Genomic DNA, 26,360 nt, shown 5'->3' with positions numbered 1-26,360 from the left:
GGGGAGGGGAGGGGAGGGGGAAGGGGGAGGGGAGGGGTGAGGGGTGAGAGGAGGGAAGGGGAGGGGAGGGAAGGGGAGAAAGGAGGGACTCATTAGCACTTTGGAAGGTCCACTTTAGGTGACTTATCCCACCTAATTAGACTTACATTCTTGTACAAACAGTACTGTTATCTTATTTAGCAATGAAGGAGATCACAACCTGTCAGTGCAATGAACACTCATCCAGTCATTTTCTACTAAGGGTCAGAGGCCTGGCTGAGGAGGAAACTCAGGCCATTTTGGTTTGCAGTCATAATACATGTTAGCACATGCACACAAGCGCACATGCATGCACACTGCTGTTTCTGTCTTGAGGACCAGCTCTTCAAAGAATGATTCTTCATGTAGATCACTCACCATCTGCATTACTGCATCTTGCCTTGGACTTGAACCATTACTCTGTAACCCACACAATTCCTAGCAACCATAGAGGCTATTCAGTTCATAGCCTAGAATATTTAGAGCATGAGCCCAGAAAAGGTAAGTATCTGACTTAAGGTCACACAGTACCATAGTGGGAGAGCTGAAATTGGAACCTTCCTTTAGCCTATACTGGAAGCCACATACTGTAAATTTTGCAAAGAAGTCTCCAAGGAAACTTGCAAAATGTCTCAGGAAGGTGAATTAAAATGATTTCCGTTTCTCTTTTTGCTTTCTGAACTCCAGAAACAGATTGGACTGAACAACTGAGCAGTGGGGGGCAAAGCAAACAGAATGGGTACCCTGTGCCCTGGCGTGTCTGTTGTCTGCAGCGACAGTCACTGCCTGCGAGGCTGACAGACACAGCTGAGCCTGCTCCTTCACAGGGTCCTCAGACTCCTTCTGGTCTGTGAATAGACCTGCCTTGGCAACAAGAAGATGCCAGCGTGTGCCTGCCTGAGGAACTTGCCCCTTTCAGCTATCCTTCCTTGTCTGTGGATGGGGGTGGTGGTATTGGGGTTCCTCTGTAACAACAGTACACATTCAAAAATCCAAATCAGCAAGTCTGCAGCACTAGCTTAACACCTCATTCAAAGTTGAGAGTCTAGGAAGAGGCCTGAGATCAAGTGGGCGGGACCCAGACCTGATAGTTCCAACCACCCAGCATGGACTTATCCACTCTGAATCTCACTTAACCTAATAAGTGTAACCTCCTGGATGCTGCTCTCTGATTTTAGTCATCCCAGTTAGAAGATTCAACGGCTAATGTCTCATTTTGTGATTGGTTAAACAATTAGCTAGGCACTAAGGGTTGCTCCAAGTTGAGTATATTTTGATAGGGGTTTGTTTGTGAAGTGGGGTTTTAAGCAGATTTTAATGGAAATGTAATGCCCTTGGTGTGAGTATTCAAGGGAGTGTTTGTTTGTTTGTTTTTGTTTTTCCCTCCCTGTCCCCAGAGCATGCCATAGATAATAGCTGTTGCTTCACACATGCTGTGTCCTGGCTAGAACAAACAGAAAGTAGGCTAGTGGGCCACCTGAAGCCCCAGTTACAGGGTTGGGAAGCGAATGAGCTTTCCATGGAAGGAAAAGTTGTTCCTATCTGCCTGCAGAAAGAGTCCAGGATATGCATGGTTCAGTGAGCAGAAAACAATGAATTTTAGACTATCGTTGCATCATCTGGTCACCTTGTATGCTACGTGGGGCTGCTAGGTCCCCTGTAGAAGCTCTGTCCAGATACATCCACCTCTCAGCTGTCACCTGCTGCACCCTTGCAGCTTTTGTAGATGACTCTGGAGGCACAGGGGTTGGCAATTCAGGCTAAAGTTTAAAAGTTCTCATTAAACACATCTCACCCTGAGCACAGTGCCTGCCTAAAGCACACAGTAGGCTTTCACTGAGGACACACAGGAAATGGGATTACTCATGGAACAATGCCCTGCTGCATAATTCAATGATTGTGCTTTGTATGAATGAACGAGCTTACAGGCTACTCTTGAAAACAAGACATAAATCCGATCACGTAAAATGTTTAATAACAATAAAATGTTCAAGTCAGAGTTCGATGCAACAACTCCAGAGATGGTGTAAGCTACCCTATGAGTGTCAAATTAATTGCCAGGCCATGATTTTTATAGGAGTTCGGAAAGGTGGAAGAGATCAATTTGTGGGCTTGGTGTCAGAAAGTCTCAGATAGACTCTTGATTATGCACTTAAACACCACGTCCACACATTCATCAAATGTTTCCTGAGCCCACATTAGTGCCAGCTAGCTTGCCGGACCCTAACAATGCACCAATAACAATGTTAGACCCATGGGCTCAGAGAGCTCAGGAGCTAGTGGGAGAAGGCAGTTAGGCAAAGAGATAATATAAATATACTGTTCAATATTGTGCAGGAAGACCTGGGCCTGGGCTTAGTGGGTGAATGCTCACAATAGGTATATCATAGTCTGTAGTGTAACTGATGCTTCAGATTTTCATATGAACACATTCTAAATAGTCCCTACAACTCAACACCTAGGAGGTCTTGAAAGTGCGGACCTTTTCTTCTCTCAGTCTCCCCCACCTCTGTATTGCCCCCTTTCTGTTTTTAGTCTGCCAGCAGCCTTCAGGGGCACTGTTCTGTCCATCTGCTGGTAGGTATGTGGCTAAGTAGCAAAGGAGGCCAGAAAGTAGAGACTGGCAGTAGCAAGAACAGGTCCCTGGAGCTTTATTGTCACTCTCCCACACTTACCCCAGTCACTCCAGTTACCTTATCAGTCATGTGCTCATAGACTCTTGGGCAACAGTGTAATGGCACTGAAGATGTTCCAGAATATCAGTGAGAGAGGATGAAAATCATATTTCTTTGAGGAGGAAGCATATGATTTCTAGTCTCCTCTCTCCTCAAGGAACGGCTAAGCTGAGAGATACCTTCACTTCACAGACTTTAGGGCTTAACTCTGTGGCCAAAAAGCCCTACAGCATCGATATAATTCAGGGAAAGGCACTCAGCCATTGATACCAAAATGTGTAAGCAGGAAATGCTGATGGTTTTGGCCTTGGGACATGGCCTCTTAATTTCTGTAGGTCTCCATTTCCATATTTTCAAAGTAGACGTTGTGATTTATCTCATATGCATCCTATGAGACCAAATGAAGCAGGATGGAGGTTTGGTGACTAGCTGTCAGATTAAAAAGTCTATTTCTAAGATGACTCAATAACATAACAGTGAAAGCAGAAACCACTGCTGCTTGTGACTTCCAGTGTATCTAGTTTATACTGGCCTACTAGTGTGGCTCTCCCATTTGTGGGAAGCCATCTGATCCTAATGCACAGTCTGTAGTAGTGTGTATATAAACAACCACATGTGTCTCATCCATGAGCAGCAAGTATGGGTCCTGGCAGATGAGTACCATTCAAGATGAAGGCTTTACAGAGATGGAAAGGGGTACTCACCAGCCAGAGTCTATAGCACTGATCAGTAAGGAGATAAGTCAGAGATGACATACAGCCCATAGTTGATGCCACCATAGGGGTGGTGACAGAAGCCTGTCCCATTAGGCCTGTCCCATTAGGGCAGTGGAATTGGATAACTGTTCTCTAGCGTATTAGGAAGTGCAGCATTCTGAAGATGAGGGATCAGTAATGCAAAACAACAGTTAATGAGGGAATGGGTAGAATCAAATGACAATTTTGTTATATCAGGCTTTGGTTATAGGGCAGGGTCAGAAATAGTGTGACAAATATAGCCATTATCCTCCAGACTTCTCTTGGCCTCTATCAGTAAGCAGTTCCAGCCTTCTTTGCTGTTGATCCCTAATAGAGATTCTGAATCCTTCTGTACTCTGTCAACCAACTGGGGTACTAGTTATCTACTTGATAAATATTGATCAAGTACCTCAAATATGCTGGGTCCTGAGGAATCAGGCATGTCCTTGGACCTTGTCATATCAGATGTGGGCTATACAAGCTTTCCGAGTCATGCTGTGCTCATGATGGGAGTCAGTGTGAGATCCTGAAAAGGGCAAAGGCATCTTGGGAGAAATACCAACATTTGGGTTTTGACATCAGTGGCTCCTGCTCATTGTGTTTGGACAATACTCATTCTTTTCTTTGGACAAAGGTCACCAGCCTTTAGGGGACCACGTCTTTTCTATCGCATGCTGTCTGGCTGTAGGATTGGGCTGGTGACAGGCACAGCCCACCATACTAGCTTTTACCCTGGGCCATGACATTTAGGCATGAGACCTAACTTATGAGAAACAGACGTTTAAAACTTCTTGAGACAGCTAGATACTAACTTTTCTTTGAAGTGATGTAAGTCTAGAACTCTCTGTAGCCTTGACCCATCCTCTCTTTATAGCAAAGCAGCTTTCGGCTGTGGAGAGAATATAGCGAGGGCCAGAAATAGCCAAACACAGAGGAAAGATCAGAGAAGATGAAGGGGGCAGAAAGAGGGATGTGAGAGGAAAAAGAAAGGAAGGAAAGGAGAAAGGATGAGCCAAAGATAGGGAGAGAGAGGAATGGAGGGAGAAAGAGAGAGAGAGAGAGAGAGAGAGAGAGAGAGAGAGAGAGAGAGAGAAAGAGAGAGAATGACATCATTAGAATTGGTGGACATCCAAGATGGCTTCACCTTGAATTTCTGCCAAGTGATGGGAGCCCATAAATTCCCTTTGGCTTGAGCTGAAGATCTGACCTCTTTCAGGAGATGGGCGGGGTATGAGCAGCTCTGGAGTAAGAAAGAACTGCATTTTTGCAGACAGCACAAGAAAAAAGCAAACAGGCTTCTGAGCAAGAACGCTGTCTCCGGCTGTAATTATGGTGCCATTTCATGCTTCCCATTCCCGTTGTCTTTGTGCTAATAAACACTTTGAAGGAGACTGAATGTGGATCTAGCCACATTTTCCTGTGTCAATCTGAAGTGTGCTCAGGGTGGTTCTGTCCTCTGTTGTCTCTGAGTTCTCCCAGAGGACTTGTTACTCCCATGTTTTCTCCCTAGCTACTAGCTACAACATTCACATTTTTTTTTCCAGGATGATTTTGGTCTTCATGAGTCATTTCATTTGTGTTATCATGCTTGGTTCCCAGGGCATCTGAGGTGACACTAAGACTAGGATGGTCATATGGCCAGATGGAGGTTCAGGGAGGTCTTGGCCTCTGGGAGATCTGAGTGATAGTTTCACAGCAGGGAGGTGACAAAGTGGAAGACACACTGCTTCTGGAGTGGGCCCAGATTGAGTCCTGTTGTTTTACTTCCTGTCTGTCTTTGATCAATCACTCTGAGTTTTAATTTCCCAATTTGTCAGATGAGGAACTGTAGATCTGTTCCTTCCAGGATTCTTGTGAATACCTAGGTAGTGATAGAAAATAATGGGCTCTGTATGTTGCGAGTCTGGAATTGAGTTTGACTGAGTGTTGGGCAGAAGCATACCATGTCCGGCTCATACCTATTTTCTACATATCCAGTACATTGGTGCTTGAAGTCAACAAGAACCTGGGTACCAAGAAATTAACAGATACAGGAGTTGTAGACTTTATTTTCCCCTAGAGAGCCAGTTGTTGCTAACCAACATACTCAAGATGGTGGGTGTTAGAAGGAAAGGCATAGCAAAGCCTACTGATTGCTCTATCTTGACATTCTCATAGCATCATCTCTAGTTCCCAGACCCAGGAGTGGATGCTATTTTACAGATGAGATCATTAAAACTTAGGTTTTAATTTGGCAAGAACACAGAGTCATTGTAGAAACAGAGATGTGATATTTGATTCCTGCCAAGAATCCCAGATAATCCTAAAATGCATCCATGCATCCCTTAGCATTAGAGCTTTTTGTTTTGTTTCATTTTATGGGATTAGATGTGGGAACTAGGGCCTTACACATGCTACATACACACTCAATTACTGAGCTATGTCCTCAACCAATTCTTCAGTCTTTAAAACATTGAAGCAGAGCCTCACTGTGTACCCTGATAGTCTTTGAATTTATCAGCCTCTTGCCTCAGTCTCTTGGGTAGTTGAGATTACAGCCTCAAACCCCATACCCAGCACCACCAGTTCTTCTCCTGACAGCTCTGCAGTGGTAATGTAGAAGTCAGTTCCTAAGACCATGTGGCCTTTAAGATCTCTTTTGAATTTAGAGAGCTCAAGCTTAGAGCTTGAAGGAAGTTGGAGAGTGAAATTCATTATGTCAGTGCAAGGGAAGGCATTGGCTATTTTATAAATCTAAGTTCTGGGCCTCCATTGTATTAAAGTCCTCTGGGTTCTAGAAGTCAGCAACACCAGCAGGGCTAAGGACATCTGAAACATACATATCTGAGAGGGAGGGAATCAAATCCCAGCTCTACTGCTTCTCCTAACAGGGTTGTGCTTCTTTAACTGTCACAGGTCACACTGTCCAATCTTGCTTGTTTTAACTCCTGAGGCTTTGATGGAGTGTTGCCAGGGATCCCATGGCTTTTGGAAGCTGCTGTGGCGAGACATGTAAGGGATTGGTCAGGTTTCTCAGCTAAGAGAACCTTTCCTGTTGCTAAGCAAGAACAGGCTATCTGTTTTCTTTTCCTGCCATCTCTGGCTTTACTAACCCCGCCCCCCCCACCTCCAACCCCCTTTTCCTTTCTATTTTTACAGCTTGAGAGCTTCGTAGGATGATGCTGTGTATGCTTCAAGCTAGATGAGGGTGGCAGACGGGAAAACATCAAAAGGGTTGAAACAAAATGAAAATCTGTTTTCTGCTTGAGAAGATGGCAGCCAGGTTCAGGGACCAGCACTGTGAATGCAAACATCACCACACATCTGAAAGAGGCATCTAGAGTTTTTGGTTCTGAACAGGACAACTCTAGGAAAGGCGGTCCCTAGAGGGGATAGAGGGCCTGTGAGGTGTTTGGGCTTCTGGAAGACCCAAAGTAAAGAGATCTTAAAGATGGAATTAACAGTCATTTAGTCCCTGAGCACACCTTCCTTGTATCATTTCATCAACACAGTAAGTCACGAGAATATGTTATCATTTACATCTTCTGATTAAGGAAAGGATATTCAGAGAGTGGGTTGGGATGGCTCATGTTCAGGGGCCCCCAAAGTGCTCACCAGTGGCCTTTGCTCCTAATCTTTGTTGGATGAAGGAAAGTTTATGTGGTGTGTGATTATGGAAGCCAGGAGATGGTGAGGGACTTTTATCCAGCACTGTAGGAGCTTCGTACTGATTCTTCTTTCAATGGCTTCTGCTCAAGATCCCTCCACTCTACTGTCTGCGTAGTAGCCAGAGTGAACTTTTACAAATCAGCCCCATAGGAAATGTTGCAAGACTCACATCCCTAACCCTGGTGAAGAATCTACCTCTCATCCTCTGTGGAGGCAAGCCTCTCTATCAGATGGAACCTCCCACTCTGTATTATGCCACTGGGTCATTACTTTGCTTCCAGCTACAGGTGTACCCTCCTTCACCTTAGATGCCCTCAACTCATTGCCGCACGGGGCATTTGCTCTGCTGCTTCTTCTGCCCTGGAGATGAGATGAGGACCTAATCAATCAGGACTTGGGTTAATGGTTACGACCTAAGCAGGTCCCTACCCCAGTGTTCCAGTTGTCGTTGTTGTTGTTGCTGCTGCTGCTGCTTTTGTTGTTGTGATAAAGCATTGATCAAAAACAACTTGGGGGTGTTACTTCATCTTATAGGTTACAGTCCATCATCGAGGAAAGTCAGAGCAGGGACCCAGAGGTAGGAATGGAAGCACAGACCAAAAGGGACTCTGCTTACCTGCTTTCTCTTTATGGCTTGTTCAGCTTACTTTTTAGACACCCCAAGAGGTAGCACCACTGGCAGCCCGGCCTGTCTCACAGTAACTATCAATCAAGAATGTGCCCCCAAAGACACGCCCACAGGCCCATATGCTGGAAGCAACATCTCTATCTGAGGGTCTCTCTTCCCAGGTGACTCAAGTTTGTACGGAGTTGACAACTAAGTAGCATCTCCAGTTACTCCATATTGCCTGTCGACATTTATTTTAATCTTGATGATTAATACCACTAAACAATTCTTGATTTACTAATTTTCTGTGTCTTCACTGCAAAGAAAAGTCCAAGCCAAGCTGTATTCTATAAGATAGAGGTTGGCATAGAACACAGATAAGCTCATGGCAAAGATTGACTGAGTTGTTGCTGACAGTTGTTGAGGAAAGGCAGGCTTGCATTGGAAGGAAGAAATTAAGCTTTGTTTAGGGAGCTCCGCTCTGTTTATCTCATTCTGTTTTCACAGTAACCTCACAGGACGGCTCATCTGATTCCCATTTCATTGATGAAGCAACAGGGACTCAATTCTTTGGTGCGGCTGCCTCTCCCAGTGCCCACAAGCTTGCTCCTGAGGCAGCATACAGAAACCACGTGCAATCAGAAGGGCGCCTGTGCAGCAGTAAGATCCTGTGCGGAGACACTCCCTGGGAAGTGACAGTTGGGAGTGAGTTTCCATAATAAATCGCTGTTGCTAGCCCTAAAACCCAGACATTTTGGCGAGCAGACACAGACCGCCTAAGGAGAACGCTGCGGGGAGACCAGTAATGGTTACAGGCGATGCTGTGGTAGTTTAGGAGGGAGTGGCGAGTGGGTGCTGAGACTCGGCTCCTTAGCAGAGCTCACACTGTGGCCAGGTCCAGCCAAACCACTCTAGCTGGCGCCCATATCCTGAGTTAGGTGGCGAAATGCTGAGGGGCTCTCCTATTCGGGGGAATGCGGTAGTGATGTATAAGGTATGAAAGATGTGGCCTGCAGAGAGCCGGCACTATCTCTACTGCTGCTGCTGCTGCCACCGCTGCCACTGCCTCCACCACTACTGCTGTCAGTAGAGCTGCCGGGAGTGAGCCTCCCTTCTTCCAGACACCCAGCTCCGTTGCATCTCCCTCTCCTTGGCCCCGCACGGACCTCCCCGCCCCAGGGAACAAAAGCAGAGTCCGGTCGCCCTGTTCTGCAGCCAGAGGATGATGAGTCGAAAGGGCTGAGCAGAGTGTGGTCTTCAGCGGCTGGAAGGTAGGAGAGGGTGTTGCACCCGGCGGCCGCTGCGTGGGAAGCTAGGGTGGGCGCGCCGGAGCAAAGGTGGCCTCAGGCGTCCAGCCGTCGGAGGGACGCCTTTGGACCCTGCAGGGTGGTGGTCTGCAGCGCCGCGGCCGCAATGCCCACTGCGGGCCGGGAGGCGCGTTCCCGCAGCCACGAGGGAGCCCCTGAGTGGGGACTGGAGGCGGAGGAAAGAAAAGTCTGAAGCCCAAAGCCGAGCTGTGGTGGCTGCGGAAGGGCAGCCCGCAGCTCTTGGACTTGGTGGCGCGTTTCTCCACGCAGAACGGCCAGGCGGCGGCCGCAGTGTGCGCAAAGTTTTGGGTAGCGCTCAAAGACGAAGGCGAGGGCCGCGCACAGAGGTGCAAGTTGTGGCTAGAGAGCTAGGGTGACCCTCAGGACCACCAGCGGGGTTTGCCTAAGTAGGGGACAGGTGGATTCTGGTCCCCTCCAGCACGGAGGAGACTGGGTGGAAGCGGCATCGTTTTAACCCTTTGGTCCCCGGGGAAAACAACTTCATCTGTGTTGGAGCCTGCTGGACTCTGACCGCTTTGAGGCTCCTGGTTTGGTCTTCCTGTGGCCGTGTGAAATTCTCTGTTCCTGTCGCGTTTTCTTTTCATTTCTAGCCTCTTCGATTTAGCTAGCCTGGGGTCTTTCCCTAGGTCTGTGTTTTTTACCCCTTGGACCATTGCATACATGTTTCCCTATCTCCTCGCTAGATTGACTCTTGGATGCTGGTTTGAAATATGAAATGATTAATCAATTAGGTTAGTGGCCAATTAGGCATAACCTTGTAGGAAAATAATTATGTCGGGCTCTCGGCTTCCACCGGTGATGAGGCGGGAATCGAGCCCAGGTGCGGGGGGCTGTTCCCAAAAGATAGGACTGATGGGAGGGGGTACGTTTTGGCGTTCTGGAATTTAAGATTAAGAAGATTCAAATGTGTGATGGTGATCACCGAGGTGGTGGGGGTGGACGGAGGAGTGTGTGTGTATGTGTGTTTCAGTTTTTGCTGAGAAAATTAACCCTTGACAGCCTAGTCTGGGTAGACTTTGCAGGCAGCATGGTATATCCAACTGCTTTGGAGGAAAGGTGTGTCCCCTTGCATGTCTGACCCGTTAACACACACACACACACACACACACACACACACACACACACACACACACGCCTCCAAGGGGCTCCCCCTGCGAATCGCAGCACCTTGTAGTAGCTTTGCTGTGCTTCGGGAGGCTGAGTTTAGGGGACTGCATCTTAGTTTCATGTAGGAAGCATCGCATCATTGCAGACAGAGCTTTCTGTACACTGCTTAGCAGAACGCATATCTCCCCCGATTGTGCTAAATAAAGCCTTTATTAAATGGGAGCGAAAGAGAGACAATCTGTTTCCAGGGCTGGGAAGTTCTGCTGCATAGCGAGGCTTTTTTTTTTTTTTTTCTTTTTTGGAACCACTGGTGGGGTTTGGCACTGCAGTATTACAATACAGCCATATTAAAAAGGTCTTCAGAGCTTAAAGCCCTCCGCCGCTGCAGGCTCCTCTTCTATACACTTCCATGATCAACAGCTCCTTTGCAGAATGCATGCAGTGGATTCCAAAGGCAACGTGTGTGCTTTTTAACCCCTTTATGTGTCAAGCTTAAGCTGCTTCTGTCTGTTTAGACACCTGAATATAAGGTAGTAGAATCCTATTCAGAAGGTAAAAACCTGGAGGTGTTTCCTCAGACAAGATTTTGCAACAGGTCCTATGTTTGAGGTTTCGAGTAATGGAGCCCTTTAGCGTTCAGTGTTAGGGCTCGGTTCTCAAGCGTTGATGCGATGAGGGTTGGACCCAGTGGTCTTGGCAGTGCCTGCAGTGCTGACAGTAGCTGGTTCTAAATTTTATGGCTCCCCGACCCTCCCACCCCGCCTTGCTGTGCTAGATGGGAGGAGTAGCTGGGCAGTACACTGTGACAGCAGGGTTACCTCCTTCCCAGTGCAGAGAGAGGGCTGGCTGGGTCTGGCTGGGTCTGGCTGGGTCTGGCTGGGTCTGGCTGGAGCTGGTTGGGGCTGGCTGGGGCTGGCTGGGGAGAGTTAGCAATTAGGAATTGGTCAGCTAGAAGAGTGCCTAGTGATACTGGTATCCAGGGGCAACTGCTGGCCATAGGATACCCTTACTTTCTTAAAAATGAGTGGCTACCCTTCAGTGCTTGCTGTTTGTCAAGATTTTTTTTTCTCCCTAGAAGTTGGTTGGATTCAGTCAGTTGCTTTGCACTGTTGTAGATTCTGGTACTAGCCAAGACCTTGCTCTTTTTTCTAAAATTGACTGTTTTCTTTTATAGTAGGAAGAGCTATGGGATGAGAATGAGGAGAGAGGAAAAGAAAGATGCAAAGTAGTGGGGGTGGGGTGGCAAAGGTGAGAAAAAAAGAGACAGAAAGGTCAAGATTTCAGATATAGGCATAGGGTGGGAAAAAGAAAAGAGATAGGGAGAGAAGGGGTGAGAAGGGGATTTGGGGTACAGTGATAGAAAACAGTAACATTAGCACCAAGAGAACAGTGCTTGTATGAAGCAAGTCTTGTGAGAGAGGACTTTAAGCTGCACAGGAGTTGTTCCATAGAAGCTCATTGCTTGGAACATGCCGTTAATAGGATCTGACAGTTACTAAATAAGTGTGGCCCTTGACACCATCTCTCCTCCTTGCCTGGGCTTTCCTGTTGGTATAGTGTGGGCTAGACCTGATGTGTTTGTAGGGCAGTGTTGCCATGCCTCGCAGAGAGCTAACTTTTGATTGAATCAATCCAGGCTGAGCATCTGATGATATGAAGGAGGTGTCTGTTTGGGGATCCTTCTGTGGAATAGACCACTTGTTTTACTTTTTAAGTGTATTATTTATTTAGCCTTGGGGAAATAAGATGGGGGACAGTGAGGTAATGGGAAATGAGTTAGTGGTTTCTCTTCATCAGCCTCTGACTCCCCATGCAGGTATCTTTTGAGCTTCCCAGCTCATCTTCTGGCCTCTGAAACAGACCTATCTGCAGCTGGTGTATGATCATTCTAAAAGATGTCTTTGATCACATTTCTTCCCAGATCAAAACCATAAAGGGCACCCTACCGCCTAGAGCATATTATTCAAATTCCTGACCACAGACATCAAGGCCTTTCACTGTCTGGCCTCCTTACTCCCTCCCAGGGTTCCATGCATGTATTTCAACACATGTACACTCACATATTGCACTCAGTACTGCACATATCCTGTGCACAGAATCACACATAAGCATGCATACAGTAATGCTTCTATAAACACACATCCTGACATACATACGCACATGGTTGCACATACTGTCATACGCATATGTACATATTGCATTAATCCCACATATCCACTCAAGCTATACTTAAGGCATTACATACACTCTCGTATATATGCATAATCTTGTTCACAAATATACACATAATATATTATTCACAGATGTATATATATGCTTACAAACACATAAGCACATGCACCCATAAAAGCAGCATCACAAACCTTCACGTACACACACAAAGTCTATTTAATCCCATATCCCCAAACCATGTGTACTCAGCACCATACCCCCATTCACTCCCTCTAGACATACAAACACAGAGATCTGTATGTATCCCTTTGGCTCATGCACTCAGTTGTATTGCACCCTTACATGCTTGCACATGTCACACTTGTATCCATGTGTTTCTGCCTATGCATTCATATCCTATTGGCACTCCACATGTACTTTGTACCTTTGCTACTTTCCCCGTTTCAAATCCACATCATTGTTCTTCAGTCTAGTGAGCTGAACTCACCTCTCAAGATCCATCTTATAAGACGAATTACACAAAGACTCCTTTCTTATGTGAAGTTCCTATTCCCTCTGTTCTTGGCACATACAGCTTTTGAAGTGGGTGTCAGGAGTTCCCAGGGTCTATATCTTCCAACAGACTGTACGCTCCTTCAAAGAAAGGGATGGTTCATTTTCCTCATTCATCCCAGGGCATACCATAACAGTTAGCACAGATATATGATTGCAGTGTAATGACCACTTCACTTAGGTTGTTCTACTGTCACAAGGGATCTAATGTCAGTGCCCTTGATATTATCTCATTGTTTCTTATCTCTATTCCTCTTATGTTTTTCTTTTCTTTTTCTTTTTTGGAAAGAATACTACTCAGCAACCTTCTTGCTGTTCTAGAATTCACTACATGGGTCTAAGTTGACCTCAAACTCACACCATTCTCCCTACTTCTGCCTCCTGAGTGCTGGGTTTATGAGAGTGAGTAACGTGTCTATATATATATATATATATTCATTCAAGCGACACATTACTGTTTAAGATACATGTAACAATCCTTCCCTCGCCTGTTTAAATGACCTATCCTCCATGTTGAAAATATACTATTAAACATATGCGCAGGCTTGGATCTTCTGTTTTATTTTCCTAACTAGGACATATCTGGGGATCATGGAGTATAGGCATACATGTGCTCCTTAAGGCAGAAGACACACATGTGGGTGGTGCCTACCAACTGTGGAAGGCATGAGCACTGCAAACCACTGGAACCATTTTAATCAATGAGACAATAATTTGAATTGTGATTAGTTTGCAAGTTACACTAGATAGTCTCATTAAGTGCACCACCCCACTGTGTGACAGGCTCACCATCCTCACTCTTAGAGAAGAGGAACGATGGGCTTCACAAAGCTCTGTCAATTGGCCAAGTCAGAAAGGGACAAGATAGAGAGTCTGAGTTGAAACTCAGATCTTCATTTTTCTCATCTACATTCTTTCTAATTTGCTCTCTATAGATCTGAGGGCACCAGATATAAGTGTTATAATTTAGTTTCCTGCACCCAGTATCTGCTCAGAGCACACAAGTTTATGGTTCCCTTAGCCCATGTCTTCAGGTACATTTCCAGTGAGCTGTGGTGGTGGTTTGGATAACAATGACTCCATAGACTCATGTATTGAATACTTGGTCTCTAATTGGTAGAATTATTTGGGAAGGATTAGGAGGTGTACCTAGTTGGAAGAGATGTGTCACTGGACATGGGCTTTGAGGTTTCAAAAGCCCATGCCATTCCTTGTGAGCTTTCTCTGCAAGGTGCTTTTGGATCAGGATGTAAGCTCTCAGCTACTGCTTCAGCACCATGCTTGTCTGTCTGCTGCCACTCTTGTGACTATCATGGACTTACTCTCTGAAACTATAACCTTGCCTTGGCCATTGTATCTCTTCACAGCAACAGGAGAGCAACTAAACCAGGTGACATTTCTTTTTACAAAAATAAAACAATGTATGTATAACAAATAATCATGTTTTAGTTAAGTCCCTAGAGATAGGAGGAGGCAGAGCCCAGGTATTTGAGCCCATGAGTCATTGTGTGTCATTGCATTCGAGACCTGTCCCAAGAGGAGGAGTAGGGTACCTTCTGCTTTCACTTGACTGCAGTGACCTCATGGTGTGCATGAAGGATGGCTGTAAGGATTCCTCCTGGAAAGGGATGGACTTTCCTGGCACTCATGTCTGGAGACTGAAGCACCAGAAGGGTCAACATTTTCTGGGACAATTTCATTAAGAGAGCCTGTATCCTCTAGTTTAACTCAACTGCATTTTGAGGTCTTTGAATAAGAACCATATGGCTTGAGACTTTGGTGAATTGCTGTGGATGTGACTTCAGGTCATAAGGGATCATTGAAATTTATGAATTGGAATACTTTGTCAGAGAGGCAGAGGGTGCTGGAGGCCCCCAGAGCTTGGATTTGATAGCATCATCTGTCTAATGGGTAGAGTACTGCTCTGTAGTTCCAGTTACTGATAACCTCCTGTAAGTCAGACTTGGCTGAATGTGCATCTCACTTTTCTTATTTTATCCTTATATTAATCCTGTGAATAGTGTTAGGGTCTTCACTTTATCCTTAGTTAAAAAGTGCCAGCCTGGCAATGATGAAGTCTTTTCTGAGATTTAAGTGAATAGAAAAGTAGCTAAGTATCAGAGACATTGAGTTCCTCGTCCTAGATCATACCGCTGGCGCATGGAAGAGCCTGCATCTGGACTCAAGCCATTTTGGCCCAAGAGACTGTGATCTTCTCACTATGCTGAGCTGCTTCTGGATTGCTCATCCTAACTACATGGCGCATGGAGTTCAGCCTTGCAGAGCCTTCTGCCCAAGTGCTCCATTTAAGAGGAGACATTTATTATCTGCAAGGCTCTGATTTCTAGACTTCAGATGTGCTACCTGGTTCATCTTACATTTCTGTATGGGAGGAACATGGGATACCGACCAGTGGAGCTCGGATTTCAACACAAGTAGCCTGTGCTCCTCAACAGCCCAGTTGTATAAGATTCTGTGAGCTATGTAAGATCATACAGTTTCTTAGCACTTGTGACTACCTTCACCTTCATCGTCACCATTATTATCCACCGCCTCCATCCTTATCACCACCAGCACCACCTAGTACACCACCACTGCAGCAGCAGCAACAGTAGCGGCGGCATAGTTATTGTTGATGGTTTCTCAACAGCTGTCTCTACTGAGTGTGTTTTATCTTTTACTTATGAGTATTTTTCATACTATCCCATCACACTCAAAACAACTTCATATTATCCTATTAAGAATCTGAGTCTCCTCATGGGGCCACAAACCCTTTCAGCTCCTACAGTCTTCACTCTGACTCCTCTGTTGGGAACCCCATGATCAGTTCAAAGGTTAGCTGTGAGCATCTGCCTCTGAATATGCCAGACTCTTGCATACCTAAGAAAGAAAGAAAGAAAGAAAGAAAGAAAGAAAGAAAGAAAGAAAGAAAGAAAGGAAACGAAACTAAGTCTCTATGAGATTCTAGAAGGCTGTGAGCCTCATGTCTACTGAAACTAGGACTGGGATTGGGACTCTTTAGGTTTGGTGTTAGCATTTGTTCTCAGTTCCTTTCTATAGGTTTTTTCCAAGGGTCCTTGTTGCTGCCCTTAACATGCATGCCCAGCGAAGCATGAAAGCATGAACATGTCCTTGTATTTTTTCTATTATCTCGATGTTCAGTGGGACCACTGTCTAAAAAGATGCATTTTACTGACCTGAATTTTTCCTACTGTCTTTTCCTTCTATTGAGCTGTCACGTATATGAAGAGCTGCCTGATGTTTTGTTTATCTCTCTCCATTCCTTAGAAATGTAATAATAGCATCACCTGCCGTGTATTCTAATAGACTGATGGGAATAGATAAATTGGGTCCCTTGTGATTTGAAGCCTGGGTTAAATCGAAAGACACCTTGTGGCAGAGAGAAGAGCATTTCTCAGGTTGGCATAGCTACTAAGGACCATGGTGTGTCACTTTTTTGGTTTTGAGCAAGGAAATGGTATTGTTAATGATACTCAGGATCTTTTCAGATCGGCAACAGTGCAGGGATACTTATTATCAAGTGTTTCGATTCCTCCAACAGCCACGCTGCAACAAACAGGTGACCTGGTGACTTCAGACAACCTTTTAATTCACCTGGCAAAGCACATGTGGTTTCTATCTCAGAATGGGGAAGCAGAATTAAACAAGTACAAACGCTGAACAAAGAATTCACTTGTATTCATAGGCTTTTAATAAATAAAAGCATTTTTTTTTCCTGAAATGATCTCTGAGCCACAGGTCTTAAGACTTCTTGTTTAGTTAACATGCAAAATGCAGCAGCTTCTTGTTTCAAAAATGATCTTTTTTCTCCTTTCTTTTCTTTTTTCTTGAGCTTAGATCTTTTGGTGACATTTTCTCCAAGCAAATATTTACAGGCAAGTTGGAAACTGACAGGAAGGAGGGTTTAAAATGAAAATGTTACCAAACTGAAGTTTACATCTGAGTGTAACACATGGTGTCACCATGGACAGAGTCCTAAGCACTCAAAATATTTGTCCATTTGTGGAGCCGGCTAAAAGCCAGGCTCGTTTCATTTGTCGATGTTAAGTAAAGATCATCTTGTAAGTGTGTTATGGTGACCATTTCTATTTTCCAGCTTCTGGATCTATTACGGACATGAACTTCAGCTATTCGCTTGTGTCTTTGAACTTTCTGCTGTATCTAAGCTGGAACACCAGGGATGATCCCTGATTTCTTTCTCCCTGATACTCTTACTTACACAGTTTTTCCTGCCCAGAACCCTTGCTTTTCACTTACCCTGGTCTCTTACATGGAAGGTTAGCTACCTTGTCCTGCAGAACCAAGGTTGATCACCACTGAAGTAGGCAGTTTTGTTTCTTTATCATTTTATAACGTATAAGTGATAGAAATCAGTTGTAAAATGTGCTATGGAAAAATAAGGTGCTAGTAAATTCACTCAAATACCAGATTTTTTGTATTAACCATCAATTTGTGACTCTTACATGTTTATAGTAACATATATGTGGATGTGCAATTAAATAACATTTGTTGGTATATTTAACTTTATGCTATTTTATCTCAGACATCTACTTTCTAACAGATTTTTGATTGTTTACAAACTAACATAGTGACCTAAATGTTATGTTTTCTTCTGTTATCATCTATTCATATGTGTATTCAAACACACACACACACACACACACACACACACACACACAGAGAGAGAGAGAGAGAGAGAGAGAGAAAGAGAGAGAGAGAGAGAGAGAGAGAGAGAGTATAGATATACTGCTGTTGTTAATGAGTACATAACTTTTAATAGAATGAATATTACACATATATTTCAACCATTTTCCTACTGACAGGAACTTAATTTTGTTCACAGATTTTTACAATGCTGAAACTGCCAGCCTTGTGCATTGACTGTTTCTACTGATACTCTAACTTGTAGGAGGAGATCCCCAAAGGTAATTTCTCTCAGGGGAAGGATAGGGCTCTTTTAGAGTGTAATAGATGGTGCCGTGTTACTTTCTAAGGAACGCATGAATTCACATTTCCCATCATGTGTGCAAACTGACCTTTCTCCCACTTGCTGGCAGCATGTGCGATGAACCTCGCAGGTAAGAGGTGTTTCATCGCTACCCTTCTTTGTGTTTTCTAGGTGTTTGATGGGCAGGAACATCCTTTCACATCCATTATGAGATTGGCTTCACTAATTCATCATCTTTGCCCAACGTTCCTTCAGTTGGTGTGTCTCATTTCATTAGAGCGTCTTTTATTTGGTGGATGGTGATTTTTCTTTTCATTTATCAATATCACATATATCTTTCTCCCACAGAGAGGTGTGATCCAAGTTGTAATGATCTCTGTGTTTGTGTCTAAACTACAGAGGGAGTTTCCTGACAGTAGCAATGACTACACCCACATTCAGGGTATGCATTTCATCTCTGTCATTACTTCTGAGCAAGGCTTGAAAAAGTAGAGATAGAAAACCCATGACTATAAATACTGACCACACATGGGCTACCCAACTATATATTCATCTAACAATGATCTGTGTGAAATGATTTATGTACGCGGTGTCACATGGACTGAGATATTTCAAATAAGCAAAGTTTCAAGATGACTAATGTTCTGAAAATACTTATAAATGAATTACTTCCATGCTTTCCAAAATAGAATGACTCAGAAATATCGTTGTGAACATCCGTTATTACGCTGAGCTATACACTTGATATGCTTATGGGCTATTTAGAGGCTCAAGATTGTTTGCCTCTAAATAGGAGTGGCCCCAGACATGTGACCATGAGAACTTTAAAATCCCATTTTGATGTGTGGATTGAAACTTCTTATATCTATGATTTACGTTTCTGCATCTTCCCCTTCACTGTAAGATTAGACTGTCATGTCTTGGGATTGTGAGCTGATCTAGTTTTATGTTCAGGGTTCGTGCTTTTCTATCCATCTTTGACATGGCTGTGGATTAATATAAATAGGAATTATACCCACTTGAAATGTTGATAGACTATGAGTTCATAGCCACCAGTTTTCATCTGAGTGCCATTCCCTGGTATGAATATCATTGCTTTCCACTGGAAACATCACCGCCCTTTCTGTACTGTTGTTATTTCTTTCTTTGCAACTATATTCTGTTAAAGCGAGGCTCCTCAATATGGGGGCATGCCATCTCCACTAATTAGCATATCTGTCCAATTGCTTGTAACCAAAGCTCTAAACAACGTGGTTTAAAGGTATCTTTATAGTGAAAGAAATGTATGTCCCAGTTTTGTACAAGTCTGAGCCCACAGGGAGTCTGTGAGTTAGAAGTCATAGCTTTCAGCCCCTTAGCTAGATGTTTCTTCAGCCCTAGGATGCCACACCACCTTCATGATCCATGATGTGACATCATCATGTCTTCCTTTTTTGGGGAAGGGAGAGATGGGAGCAGAAGAGGAGCTCCCATTTAGTTTAAGTACATGGCTAATAGTTGCACCTACAGTTTAGGCTTAAATCCCAGTTCCTAACAGAAGGGAGACTAAGGATTATTGTTTTTATTTTGAATGGATTTGTGCCAAAATGGAGGTTCCGTTCTTGGAAGATGGGAAGAATGGGTATTGGTAGACACACCAAGCAATTTCTCTGACTCTTGTCATTCTGGTGTCCTCTCAGCTTGTTCATAAGCTTGCCAGCACTTGTGTGCAAAGCAGACGTCGCCCACTTCCTTTGCACCCACCCCCTGCTATGTGGAGTATGAAAGAGCTCTGCAGCAAGAACAGCTTGATTTCCAGTCTTTCCCTCCTTGTTCTAAAAATGTTTTCTCCTTGTTCCCCAGATTGAGAAGTCAGTCTCATTTTAACAGAGTATAGTTGCAAAGAAAGAAGTACTAACAGTAGAGCAAAAGTTATGTTTCTAATGGAGAAAGTAATGATCTTCACAGCAGGGAATGGCACTCAGATGGAACCTGGTGGCTATGAACTCATGATCTATCAATATTTCAAATGGCTATAATGCCTGATTATATTAATCCACATCCATGGCAAAGATGGATAGAAATGCAAGAACCCTGAACATAAAACTAGATCAGCTTACAACACCAAGGCTAGGGCAACCAACCTTCTTAGCTAATTTTTTTTTTGTAACTTAGCCCATATCCTGTCTAGTCCGTTATGATTCTACTTAATGTTAATTGTTTTTGGTTTTTACTTAACTTCCATTTCCAGCTTTGAGATGTGGAGATTGCATGCCTTGCAAACAGGTGTGTTGGGACAACACTGTGAGAGTCAAGGGGAAATCAGCCCCCTGTGAATGAAGGAGTGAGTTTGAGGGCTTGAGAATCTGACCAGGTTTATGAAGAAGGGTCCCCTGGTGATCAACAGATTTCATCATCTTGCACCTGAAGTCTCTGCACCCCACAGGCTCCTATTGCCTGATTAGTAGGAAAACAAGCCTTCCCTTACTCCAGACTGACTCTGGAATTGAGTTTGCTTTAGCCAAGTGGCTGATTACAACTGCTCTCCCTGTTTGCAAAGTAGAAATGTGATTTCATTTTGAAAAGGGAGGGAAGATTCCAGGGAAGATGCATTAAAAACATTCTTTCTTTCTCCAAATTAAAAATCAAACAAGAGGTAAACCTGATTTAGATGAAGATGAAACCATGTGTCTTATTTCTCTTAAAGTTGATCAGAAAATTTAGGCTGTGTAGCTATATAAGGCTTCTGGCATTTTCTAAACTGGTCTAAGCTGATGGCAACAACTCTTCTTGTCCCTTACAGAGAGGTGACTTTTCATGAAGGAGCACTGAAAGGACCCTCTGAGATAGGAACAGCAAGTGAGACAGGAAAGGGGCTGTGCTGTCATTTCTCTTGGGTTTTTAGATGCCAGGGGCATCACCTAAGTTGAAAGATACTTATTAAGGATGTTGGGTAACCTATTGCATGCTAGCAAAGGCTTGGGAGCCCCAAGCAGAGTTGAAGATGAATATTCATCATACCCTGAAATGGTTGGGGTGAGTGTAACATCATTTCTAGCGACAGGGATAGGCTCTACATTCAAGCTGCTCTGAAGGGTTACTCTAGGCACTAATATATACCTGCTTTGACTCTATTCTTTCAAGTCTCATGTAAACATGTCAGCTAAAGTCCCTGAACACTCCATGGTCATGGGTGTTTTGGGTGAAAGTTCAAAGGAACACACATATAGTATAGTCATGGTGCTGCTGCATGAGCCTAGAACACATCTGCTGTGGTTACACATTCACTGTCTGTCCCTGGCTTTACTGGAAAGATAGATCACCCCCTTTTCTTTGAAGGGACAGGCTGAAAGTGCTGTGACCTTGCTATGCCCCTCTAGAGAGCAGAATGGAAGAATGAAGTGGATGTTTCCTTAGAATATCACACATCTGCTCAGGAAACTTCAGACAACACTATAGCCTTCAAGATGAACTCCAAATTCCTTGACCTGAAAGAGCTGTCCTCCATTTATACCTTGTTTCTCCAGTCTCATTTGTCTCCAGCATTCTCTTTACTTGCTGCCTGGTGCTCTCTTTCCCTCCCTCCTTTCCTCTTTTCCTCCTTCCCTCCCTCCCTCCCTCCCTTCCCTCCCTCCCCCTCTCTCTTCTACACTGCTGAGACCTTTGCCCAGTATCATATTTTTCTGTCCTCCATGTTTCTGCACCTGCTGCCCTCTGCACATCACAGCAGAAATTCTGTTCCTGCTTTTTATGTGTCATTTGACAAAGTTTTACCTCCCCTTCCAGACTGAGGTAGCCTTTCCTCTATGGAACCTTCCGTGCACCCTTCCATGCATGTCTAAAGCTCCCCAGCAATCAGTCTCTACACTCTTGGGGATCTTTGGTCTATCTGATTATCCAAGTTACTGAGAGTTTCCCAATTTACACTGTATTAATCTTTGTATCCTAGACATTGTGGTAGCTGCTAGGATAGAGTGGTTATGCAAATGGATGAAAGACCACTGGTGAAGGCCATAGGCTTTAAAGTGACCACATGACCGTGACATCATGCCATTGTACGGCCATTCCCAAGTTAAATATTGCAGAGTTATTTTTCAAAGGGTCAATAAAATGATACACGTTAGGTGCCCCAGTGAAATACAGGAGGAAGGAAGAAAGTTGAGTGTTTCGATCATGCTCTGATTATCACCGTTATTGCAGTTGACCAATAAATGGTAACGATCCCTCCTGCATTTCCTGGGGGAAAGTGTGAAGTGGCAATCTGAGATATTTCCAGCACACTTCAAAGTGCTTTGAAGCCGCCAGTGCTGTGAGGAGTGAAAAGCGACAAATCGACAGAGGTTACCATCAGGCAAAACTCACTCCCAGAACAGCCCGATGGGGATGAGGGGGGATGCCTCTTGGCATCAAGCCGCAGTGCCTATACTGCCAATGGGATGTTACAAACTCACCTTCTCTCTTTACCCTAAAGTGTTTCTTTTAAAAAAGAGAAAGATATGACACTGAGCTGAGACCATGTCAGGACTGCCAGTGAAGGTCAGACATTTCCCAGGGACTGCTCGGAAGGCCATGTCCTGCTGTGTTCTCTCTGTGAGTGTGATGTTAAGACAGTGGGAGCTTCCAGCTGATGTCAGGAACCAGCTTGGAAGGCAGCAAATGTCTTCTTTGTGCCAAACTGCCAGCAGAGTGTCTTACACAGAGTAGCTGTGTTTCCACAGAATACCTTCCCTCTCTTCTCCCTGTAGCTCTGTGCTTATTTCACGACATCCAATTCAGAGAACAGTTATTGCTCCCCTACTGTGTGTAGGGAGCACTGCTGACTCTTCATGTGTGTGTTTCTCCCATCTCACCAGTATTCCCACCCTATTTTCTTACTAGAACTGAAAGCAGCTCAGTACCTGGAATCTACTGTTTTAAAGGGACAACGTATTGTCATTATTATTTTTGCATAAATAGTTTTTATTATCAGATCTTGAGTTGTAGTATAACAGGAGATAGGAGAGGGGGGCAGGGAGGGAGGGAGGGAGGAAAAGAGAGAGAGAGAGAGAGAGAGAGAGAGAGAGAGAGAGAGAGAGAGATTGTGTGTGTGTATGCAGGTTTTTCAATCTTAATACATTATGATCAAAAAACAAAACAGCACTCGACTCCAACCAACCAAACATGAAAGAAACATAAAAGGCCTGGTTTGGAATGCAGAGGGCTGATTTGAACTATGACCTCAGTGCTGTGCTTGTGTGATGCTGGGCTCAAGCTTCCAGCCTCCTAGCCCTGCCGCAGGTGCTTTTCTCTCAGCTAGGGAAGCGACTTTTCTTCTCTCTTGCTGCTTGACACCAGGGGCGGGGGGGGGAGGAAGATGTTGCATGCAGACCTAAGCTATGGACCAGGAATGTGTACACTCCTACGAGCTCCCATGACTGCTAATATTCTTCTCGATTGCAAGATTATTCTCACTTTGCTTTTGCCTCTGGGTTCGTTGAAAGAGACACACCACCTTTCCCTTTTCATTCAGAAGCAATCACAGGCTATCTTGAAAAAGTAGGTGCTGCCTTCCCTCTGTGTCTTGCATGGGGCCCTATCCGAACGCGATGTTTTATCTGCTGGCCTGAAAGGAGGCCATTTGTCCCCTGCTAAATGAGCTGTTGCTGTGTGCCTCTGCCCCTCAGCACCTGGGGCTACATTCATGGGAGAATCCAACCGTGGCTCTCAGGAGCATCTCAGGAACGTTTATTAGAAGAAAGTGCTTCTCGGCAGGTTGTGCCCTCCCCGTGTACCCTCCTTCCTCTGTAGCATGGGCTCATTAGTCCAAGTGGGGCAGGTGTCTGAGGGCAGGAGGGCAAGCTACAGTCAGAGAGGCAGCCATGGGCCTCTCAAAAGTCCAACAGTGGGCTCTGCCTCCAGGGTCGCCTCATCTACAGGTGGTCAATTAACTTTAATTGGCTGTGTCTGGCTACATGTGAGTAGGCCCTCTCTAACCTTGGAGTTGTGGCTGGTTCCCTTTCTTGGATTGCTGGGATACCCTTATCTCATAGCCAGCAGAATGCCCCTTTTTGAAGGACATTCACCATCAATGGCCTGCCTTTGAAAGACTAAGACGTATCTTTCATCAGACCGTGGCTTCTGAGTCCACACACCCTCCAGTCAGCCCCGAACTTGGGTACCTGGGAGTTAGGGGTTTAGTTGACTGGGATGCTGCTGCATTCTAACTTTCAGGGGAGAGTCCTCTTAGTCCTGGGTCTTGTGTCATATCATTGATACAGGGGTGGTGTCAGAAGGGCAGGAGAGAGCACTCCTTTCTCTCTTTGTCCCCAGTGCACACAAATACACTCTATAGGAAGGCAGGATGAACAGTGATGGGGCCAGGCTGAGTATTCTGGCTCCTGGACTAAGAGGGTATGTACTTGTCCCTGTATTGAGATAACTGTCTCCTTCTCCTTTTACTCTTACAGACCAGGTAGTCCAGAAGAAATGAATTTGCAAGGGCCTTGAATTAGGATGTTTCCATGGCTGAGGGCTTGAGCGCTGTGTTAAAACACCAGTTCTGTCACCAGTAGAGTAGCTAGCATTTCACACTGCCCTTTCTGTGCCCAGCTCTGTACAGTGAGGATGCTAGCTACTGGAGCTGCTTCACCATGTGCGGCTGGGCATTAAGGGAAATGAGCACTGGCTCAGAGAAATAGTCCATTAAATATTAGCCAATTAGCATTTTAAATTTGTGCCTGACTCTGCCCAGGCACAGGCGGAGGTAGTGAGTCAGGGTACATGAGGGGAATGGCTCCTCAACAGGGTTAACTTGTATTTTATATAGCTATTTGGAGACAGTGAGGGATGAGATTGAATCTTCACTTTTCTATTCTACTGGGATCCAGATGAGAAGTCAGACTATCCTGTACTTCTCTTTCAAGCAAATAGATGCCTGCCTTTCTCTGGTTTCCTTGTCAGTTTTCACAGCATTTGTACATAGAGAGTCCAGGACCCCCAGAGGCATGAGCTACCTAGTATCACTTCCTGTGCTGGCCTCAGGAGGAAGTCCAATCCTATAACAAGATTCTCCCTGGAGGTCAGAGTCCAGGGAATATAGTCCCAGGGAACTCTGTGTGCCTTCTTCTTGGTCCTTCCTAGCATTGGATGTCCTGGAACTGGAGAGAGGGTTTTTGGAGTGAATGTTAATGAGTGATTTGAGCCCTTCCAGCTTTCCAGAGCTATGATGCTAAGACACTAAGCCTACGACATGTGCTCCCACAGAATGGAGGTCCATTCCTCCTATGGCTACCTGCCTTCTTCCCAAGCCGCCCCTATTTTTCTCCCAGTGGCCGAGCCCCCTAGGCTGGCATTTATCTGGCAGGTGACAGTTTTCCACGAGGCATGGAGTTTCATCTCTACAGATCTGTTTCTCTGTGCCCTAGCACCCTGTGTTTCCCTTTATGCCACTTCTCACAAAGGTGTCTCATGCTGGATACTTGTGTGGGAGTAAGAGGGAGCACGGACTAGCTCTCTTCGGCAGTTGCCAGCATTCTTGTATGTAGCATAGAAACAATGAGACTTGAACAAATGAGAGAATGGCTGTGTTCAGGCTGGACCCGTGGCAGGGAGGTAGGCAGGAGTGTCTTCCAGGACCCACCTGCTCCCAAGCCAGGCATATCTGAGAGCCCTGGCTCTGCCGATAAGTCCTATCAGGCCCAGCCTTTATTTTTCTCATCGTGTTTAAAATCCACCAGTTGCCCAATAGTATAATTTCCTAAATGGTTTCATTTCAGCTCTGCTAATTAAAGAAAACTGAGCTCCCTTTGAAGGCTTACTTTGTGTGTGGCTGTCACTGGTGAGTGTCTAGACTGGCTGTCAATCACTGACAATAGCTTGCCGTTCGGGAATAATTTAAGTTTAGGTCTTTCTTTCACTCAGGCATTCATACTCTGTTATGTGTTTTCATACTGAGTTGAGAACAATCTGGGGTGAGAAACTGTCATGTGTTCTGAGCGCTAAAATGGAGAGTGCTTTCTCAATTGCAAATGCCTGTGGTCCAGGGCTTCATGTAACATGGAAGTGAGATCCCAGACTGAGCAGTGAAACTTTCTGGACTTTGGGTTGGGACCTTAAGTACCTGGGCAACCTTGATAGAGTTTTCTCAGGGTCTGAGCTTATTTCATTAGACAGTGAGAAAAGAACATGAGTGCTTTAAGTTAGAGACCATAATGGGAGTCTAAGAAAGGGCACACTCTCTGGAGGGCACAGTTCTGCCACTTGGCATGAGCATCTTCTGATCCTGCAGGACAGGGCTTCAGGGCAGGGCTTGTAAGGATTCTAAGATGGGCACTGGGTAGTCAAGTAACTCTTGGTGAAGACTCCAGCTCTGGATGCTTCACTCACAGTCTGAGAGATCAAACCAAGTAAATCACAGCCAACCAGAATTCCTTTGGAGTCAGCTGGTGATAAGTTTACTTGGCTTGCTTTTTCCTCAACTTCATATAAGCTCTCTAACTCTCATCTCAGAGGGGAGAGCCTCGACTGAGAAAATGCCTCCATAAGGCTGGCCTGGCTATAGGGTATGTTCATAATTAAGGGTTGATATGG

General features: G+C 44.9%; 1 protein-coding gene across 1 annotated transcript in view; it reads left to right on the top strand.

The window, feature by feature from the left end:
- The first annotated feature begins 8,710 nt into the window (after positions 1–8,710).
- Positions 8,711–26,360, top strand: part of Dab1 (DAB adaptor protein 1) — a 1,070,329-nt gene continuing 1,052,679 nt past the window's right edge. Inside the window, exon 1 of the mRNA XM_028787239.1 lies at positions 8,711–8,956. The gene's annotated coding sequence lies outside the window, so the exon portion shown is untranslated. The remainder of the gene's footprint in view (positions 8,957–26,360) is intronic.

Source organism: Grammomys surdaster, unplaced genomic scaffold, assembly GCF_004785775.1.
Source record: "Grammomys surdaster isolate TR1022 unplaced genomic scaffold, NIH_TR_1.0 100, whole genome shotgun sequence".
Classification (NCBI taxonomy): domain Eukaryota; kingdom Metazoa; phylum Chordata; class Mammalia; order Rodentia; family Muridae; genus Grammomys; species Grammomys surdaster.
Note: the sequence above shows the minus strand (reverse complement) of the source record. Positions and strands in the feature narration are given on the sequence as shown.